We start from the raw sequence: 7097 nt of genomic DNA on the forward strand, positions 1-7097 counted from the left end.
AGAGACTTCTTTGCAGCAGCTCTGGCTCTTCTCTTATCTCCTTGCTTTCTTCCCTTGGAAAGCACTCTCCTGCTGTGCTAGCCAGGTCCTTTCCCTCCCCTCTGTTACTGCATGAATCATATCTACGCTGATCTCACTTTGTAATGCCTTTTCTCTCTCTCCAGTCTCTCTCTGCAGAGGTCATTTCTCACTCCTTCTAAGGAGAGAGTTTCCCCTCTGCCAGGCACCTCTCTTCACAGTAAGCAGTGGGCTTCACTCCAACAGTCGTCTCTAAGAACATGAACTTCACCCTTCTCTGGCAACAGCTCTGCCCTTCAAGGGGTAAAGCAGAGCTAAGAGCCCCTCACACCCCCTACCTCTTTAGGGCGACTTGGGCTCCACATCTGCCTTCTCCAGCACCACAGGCCTGAAGTTTTCCAGAACAAATTGTGGGAAACAGCCTGGATAGCAAATAGCCCTTAAACCCGAGTTTCATGCTCAACAGATTATTTTATTGCCATTAAACATTTACTGTTCTTTTCACCCTGCTGGGCCTTCGGCCCCACAGGGAGATTCTTTCCCTAATTCCTTCCAGCTTGCTTTGCCTTCTCTTACTAACTGCCTGCTACCACTAATCCTCCCAACTCAAAAATCTCTACAGCATTAGAGGCTCCTTTACTGCTGGGAATGCAGCTAAGAGGACTACCCCTGGACCTCAGCACTCTGCTTGCTGGAGGCAGTTAGAGACACACAGTCAACATGCAGATCTCTTAATTAAACTGGTTCCTGCATTGAGTGCTAATAAGAGTTAAAAGTGGTTCTCCCATCCTTTAGAACTGGCATTCTGCCTTTTGCCTGCCCACAAAGTATTAAGAAATGATAGAGAAATTCTGTTAAAACTGCTGCTATGTTACCATCTTGGCATATTGCTTCAATGAAAGGTGCTATTAAAACTACAATTCAAGCTCAGTGCTCCCCAGAAGACAACTGAAAATGCTGTAACTTCTCAGGACATGTTCAACTTCACATAGAGAACTAGCATCTCACGAAATTTCATATTACTCTATACCAAAAAGTATAATTATATTATCAATCAGAAACTTAAAATATAGACAATCTGAATCAAAAGACAAAAGGAAGGGTTGCTTGGGAAGAAAGGAAATAAGTAGATATCTTGCATCTCTACTTTTGACGCTTTTTGTTTAAAATACTTGGTGAAACCGCTAGTAAAAACAAAGGAAAAAAAACAGCTGTTCATTCCTCATATATTTATGCATCTTGTCTATCTCACAAGGCCATGGCTGCCACATATTCAATATGACAGACATTAAAAAGAGAACAACTGATGGAGAAGGGTTTCTAACTAACTGAAAATCCAATCGTTTGTTCATTTTAAAGAATACTTGGGTTTGCTAGTAGACAAGATGGAGAATATCTTTAAAAGATTAAATATACAGTTTCAGCTCAAGTTTGAGAACTCATTACACATCTCTCTTCTTAGAGATCAGAGAAGTCATCACATGAACATAACCAGATTTTTCTTTTTTTGGAAAAGAATCTTCTTCCTACAGATCTCTCCTGTGAACAAACAACTAATGAATTAATGAATTAAACAAATAAACAGCTCACAATGAACAGCTTTATCTGCTCACATGAAACCATATTGTTTGAGACTAGGATTATACTGCGCCTCACCCAACATCCAGCTAGAATGATTTTCATTAAAGAGCATACACGGCACTCTGCCTTGTCTGGAAGGAAGCAAAATGATTTCATCTGGTATTTATAAAGTCATCAGAAGTGAATGTATACAGCATTACCAATCATGTTTCATCTGTACAGTGCCCAGGCCAAATTAAGAAGAAACAGTGATTCATGACTCAAACAGGCTGTGAGACAAACAAAGGATTCCAGTTTTAAGATATTATAACACAAGCTTACTTTATAATAAAATTCCTTTCATGCAGTTCAGAAGCATAGAGCTGCAGCTCTACCAAGCCACAGGTACAACTCTGCCCAACATTTATTTCACAGATCTTAGTGATATTTTCTCACCATATCCAACTCTTTCCCCTTCCTTTACTTCTACCTCAGCTAATATCCACTTCCCTTCAGAAAAGACCTTCATGGCATACAACTTGCTGTTACAGTACCAACCAAGTCTGTCACAATCCTCAGAAAAAGCTGAGGTGTTCCTCTAACTGAAAATAAAGTCTTTTTTAAAGAAAGTTATTAAATTCGGCTCTCTTAAATTTGAACTGTCTCTCCTCTAAGTTTTTTCTGCATTTTATCATTTCTTCTTCTGCAATTTCTTAGAAAACATTACAAGAAGTCATTCCCAGCAATTCTTGCTACACTGTGTTCTCTGTCTTCAGAAGCTCCTGGAGCTGAGTACAGCCATTCATGGGAAGCACATGATACTCCAAGTGACAGCGGACAGAGATAACAGAAAATCATCCCTGTTACAATCCACACAACATCCTTAAGAGTTTCATTTGTTCAGAAACAAGAAGGTTCTTAAATGATTACTGTCCCTTTCATCTATTCCAATAAAACACATAGGGTTCGTGAGAAAAGCAAGCCTCCTTAATTTTTCCACCCTGAACAACGTGTGATGAATGAGTGCTAATGGCTTCAATGCCTGGAGATTTAACTTTCCCAGGGTTTACCACACCTAAGTCCAAACATGGACTACTCCATTACCAAACTGATTTACTTCTTTCCTGCATAATCTTAAGACAATACACTTGCTCCTGATTAAATCAAGACTGTATTTTTTCCTTAACTTTGCTTATTTTTACAGAAGAAAAAGTGCTGATAAATTCAAATTTATTGAAGTTTGAATTAACTTACTGAAGTAAAACTCAGGGGGCTCTATAATTTACCTTCAAAAATATTCATGTTTAAATTAGTCTTCCCTCAACCTCTTAAAACGTCCTGTCAAACTAGAGCAATATATCCACAGAAAGCCACCTGCATAATTCAGTTGAGATTCTACACCCATAAACTAGTGAATGGACACATCACTTAATGGGGATCATACTGGGGAACTCAGCAAGGCTGTTATCTACCGATCCACTTACATTCTTCTCCCTGTCCTCCTACTCCTCCTCCCCTGCAACACAATATACTAGATCCTGAGATACATCTAATTCCCTGCCAGCACAGCCTTGAAAACTGCTCAGTCTCCAGCCTTTCATGTTACAGATCCTGCAAAACATTGGTCCCTATGCTGCAAACAACCACAAGGTCTGGTTACAGATATAGGGAGTTCTGATTCCCAAAGCACACAGCTTGGCAATTGCACCAACACTAAATAAATTAAAAATCAAACATCTGTGAATCAGATTTGATTAAGTCCCTCCCTTGTAATCCGGCAGGTTTCCGATGTGGAAAAGGGAGAGGCAGAGGAAGCTGCTCTAACAGTTTATCTTTTCCTCTAAGAAAAGATCATGTTGGTTGGATATTGGAGAAAGAGCTCAGTAGTTAANNAAGAAAGAAAGAAAGAAAAAAGAAAAAAAAAGAAAGGCACTGCAACAGCAAAACACACCACAAATAACTTGCTGTCCTTAACAAATCACACCTGTTTTACTGGAGTAATTACCCTAGCTATTCCAAGTAAATAGCCAAAATTGCACCTAAATACATTTTTTTTAAATTATTCTGTCCTACTTTACAAATATGATTCTATCGTACTTCATAAGGATGGATGCTCTCCACCAGTTCCTTTCCAGTAGGATGAAACCATGTATTTTATCAGGTCATGAACACTAATGATTTTAAATATGCATCAAAAATGAAAATATTCATTACTGTGTAACTATTGTAGCTCAGTGATTACAACTTGAGATTAAAAACTTAAAAAGTTGACATAAGAGACACTGACTGCTGAGTAAATCCAAAAGAAAATTACAGTAGAAATGTTGAAGCTCTGTAACTTTTGTTCAATAATAGCTATTCTTAGCTGAAGTTGTAACCGTTAAAGTACATATTTCAATAACTCTAATCCCATTCCTGCTCAATTTGGCAGGACAAGAGATTAAAACACTCATTCAGACTGCATTATTTTAGCAGGTATTTAGCCTCCTCTTAATTTTGTACTCACATCAACTATTGTTTCACCTGGACTAGTTCAAATGAAACTAAGCTGAGGCTAAAAGTACTTTTCTAATATGGAAGTTGATTCTTTCTGCCAAAACAAAATCCATCAACAGGAAAAAAAGTTTTAGAAGAGATTTATATTAAAACAATGAACTCATTTTTTTTTCATGCAGCAAAACAGGGCTAATAGAGAACAACTCAACCTCAAAAAGCTGTATTAGTTTTCTCAACCTCGGTACCTTTCCAGTAGCTGAGCTTAAAGTCAGTTATCTAACCCAGTGGCTAATTCATCTCACTTCAGTAACAATGAGCTCCCAGGTATTTTCCTAGCACTATTTCATTAACTACTTTCCTACTAAAAAATTTGACTATGCTTAAAAGATTTGCAAATCAGGATTAAAAAAAATACAAACAGACATGGTAAACAGAAAGCTCTGCTGGTGGCTGATGATTGCTTAAATCTAATTGTGCAGACTAAGAGAAACAAACATATCTAGTGTGGTTATAAAAGCACAGCAATACACTAAACCAATATAATTTTCATTCCTGAAGCTCAGGAAATACAGACTTTCTTGCATCTTCAGCTAAAATTTCGATGTTGATTCAAAAACAATTATGAATCTGACTTCATACACTGCACAGGAGCAGAAAGACCCTATGGAAAGGTTCTTCCTTTCACATACTACTTGACACCATAAATTTGCCTTTAGGCTGCCCTTACCATGTTCAGTGAGAGCTTACTACCAGCAGCAGATGAGCAAATCTCAGAAAATAAAGACTAATAAAGCAGCCGTAAAGATCTTCTGCCCCCTTTTCCCCCCTCCTTGAATGTCCTTGCCATTTTTTGCTATTTGTCTATTACGGTTTCCTTCTCTCTCAGGCAACCTTTGCCCATGATCCACTTTGCTTTGCTCTGATTTCCTTCACTGCCACTTTGAGTCTGTCAGTTTGTTTCATTAATCGGCTTCCTTCAGTGCCCACTCACTCTGACAGGTTCTGTCTCTTATTTCCTTTGTCCTTTTCTCCTCAGTTTGCCTCCCTTCCTGAGACACTTGCTCCATATTTCTAAATATCCCCTCCAGCTCTCTAATATTTCTTCATTTTCCAGCACTTTGTGGCAGTGAGCATGCTCCCAAACAAAATGCTTCTCATCACAAGTGCTTGGCAAACCCCGTCATGACAGTGACAGCTAAAGTGGCTTGGACTTGGCTAGACGTGTTCTCTGCGGCTGTTGTGACCATGCTGCACGCCTGCCTACATAAATACAGTAAAACACTCAGTTCCCTCGAGTGAGAAATTCAGGTGTTATACTTGCAGTGACACCATTTAAAATGATTAACACGTATAAATAAAAACACTTCAATTAATATCTGAGTGCATCTGCAAGAGATACGGGTATGAAAAAATAAGCCTGGACACATTCATTCCTATATCAAGGACTTTAAAGAACCTCACAGACAGAAGAACTTCTCCTGGATCTCCATGGCACCTTTGATATGCCCCAACAGTCTAAACCAAAACTTAAAGGAGTAGCAGCTGGTCTGAACACCTGAAACAGGGCATCATCTTATAGCTGTCTAGTGAATGGAAAGCGAAGCACTGTCTGCTATACTGCCAGCTACTGCACATCAGAATTAACTGTACTAACAAATTAAAATGGAGAGAATATACTGAACTTAGAGTGAATAGAGCAGTACTTCCTGCACTAACAGTATTATTTCAACTCTCCTCCAGATCTTCAAGTGGAAAAGAGAGACAAGATCTTGTCACTTCCTATCCAAAATCATTTAGTTCTTTGACCCAACTCAAACATGTTCCTTCTGAATAATGATCAAGTAATATGTTTGCATACTTTCAAGACACTCTTTGCTAACTGTATCTGGTAAGTATGGATAGCAACTGTTTTGGAAAAAAATGGAAAAAAAATATGACTACCTTTCTTGTCCTAGCAGATGCCACCAAAGATTTCCTTTCTCTCAGTGAAAACATAGATACCCCAAAGAATCGATTTAGCGTTTGTCGGGATCAAAGGGGAAGGAATTTCTGGTGTGGAAAAGGGAGCACTTAGAACAATCATTAAGAGGTGTTACTGACTCTTAAAACAGTAAGCAGTTACCATTTGACTGCCTTAAAAGTAACTCTTACCCTGTTACCCTCTTTGTTCAATGTATCCCTCCCTTTGACACCACAGTAAGTGCTCTTCCATGTTATAACTTTTTCCTATATTATTTCTTCTCACTATGGGAAAACAAGCCCATCTTCCTTGTTTGTGATTCTATTTTGCACTACAATGCCCTTTTTCATCTCCATGTCTCTTCATTTTCTGTTGTAATACCTTATCTTTGGGGCAGAACGAGGACCTAGAAAAAAAGAAATATTTAAGAAATTTGCCAAATTTGAAAACTGGCAAAATTGCCTCTCTCCTATATTCAACCTCCCTCTGAAGAAGAAGCAATGTGCTCCACAAAGATCAAATATTCACCATGTTCTCACCAGCAACATGTCCACACAACTGCCCTTGAGAGGCAGACATGCAGGATTCAGACACGTGATGAGCCAAGGCATGTAGACAAGATGACATGTAGACAAGGCAAGCAAACGGGGAAAAGGAATTGGTGACAAAGTAATGTGTTTAAGATCACACAAGAGCTCAATGGCAGGAACAGAAACCCTGTCTCTTCATCCTTCTATGTAAGCATAGCCAGACTATTGACACTTCTCCACACAGGGAAATTTCTCAGACAGTTTGGGGTGGGAAGAGACAAAGTAAGGACCACCAGTTTCTATCTTGCTCTTCCTTTGGCTGAGGGGGAACAGGGAGCTTTCTGAGATGGATGGGATCTATAAACACCGTTTGCCAGCCAGCCTGCAGCTCCAGGAGTCACTTAAGCACACCACAGCCTCCACACCACGGGCAAAGCTACAAGAAAGGGTGAATGACAAGTTCCCAACGCTAAAAACTGAGGCTAAAAAAAAAAAAAAAGGGAAGAAAGAAATCTTGATTCACCCAAGCCCAA

At 39.1% G+C, this 7097-nt stretch overlaps 1 protein-coding gene across 9 annotated transcripts in view; it reads right to left on the bottom strand.

Moving 5' to 3' along the window:
- PHLDB2 (pleckstrin homology like domain family B member 2) overlaps positions 1 to 7097 on the bottom strand; it is a 70466-nt gene that overhangs the window by 62546 nt on the left and 823 nt on the right. The window contains exon 1 of one of the 9 annotated variants that reach the window (XM_085304928.1): positions 6234 to 6391. The exons of 7 other annotated variants lie outside the window; for them this stretch is intronic. The gene's annotated coding sequence lies outside the window, so the exon portion shown is untranslated. Of the gene's footprint in view, positions 1 to 6225; positions 6392 to 7097 lie in introns of those variants that run through there. One more of the 9 variants, XM_085304927.1, reaches the window with a different exon arrangement.

This window comes from Rhea americana, unplaced genomic scaffold, assembly GCF_003343005.1.
Source record: "Rhea americana isolate MKP2758 unplaced genomic scaffold, rheAme1 scaffold_213, whole genome shotgun sequence".
NCBI classification, from domain to species: domain Eukaryota; kingdom Metazoa; phylum Chordata; class Aves; order Rheiformes; family Rheidae; genus Rhea; species Rhea americana.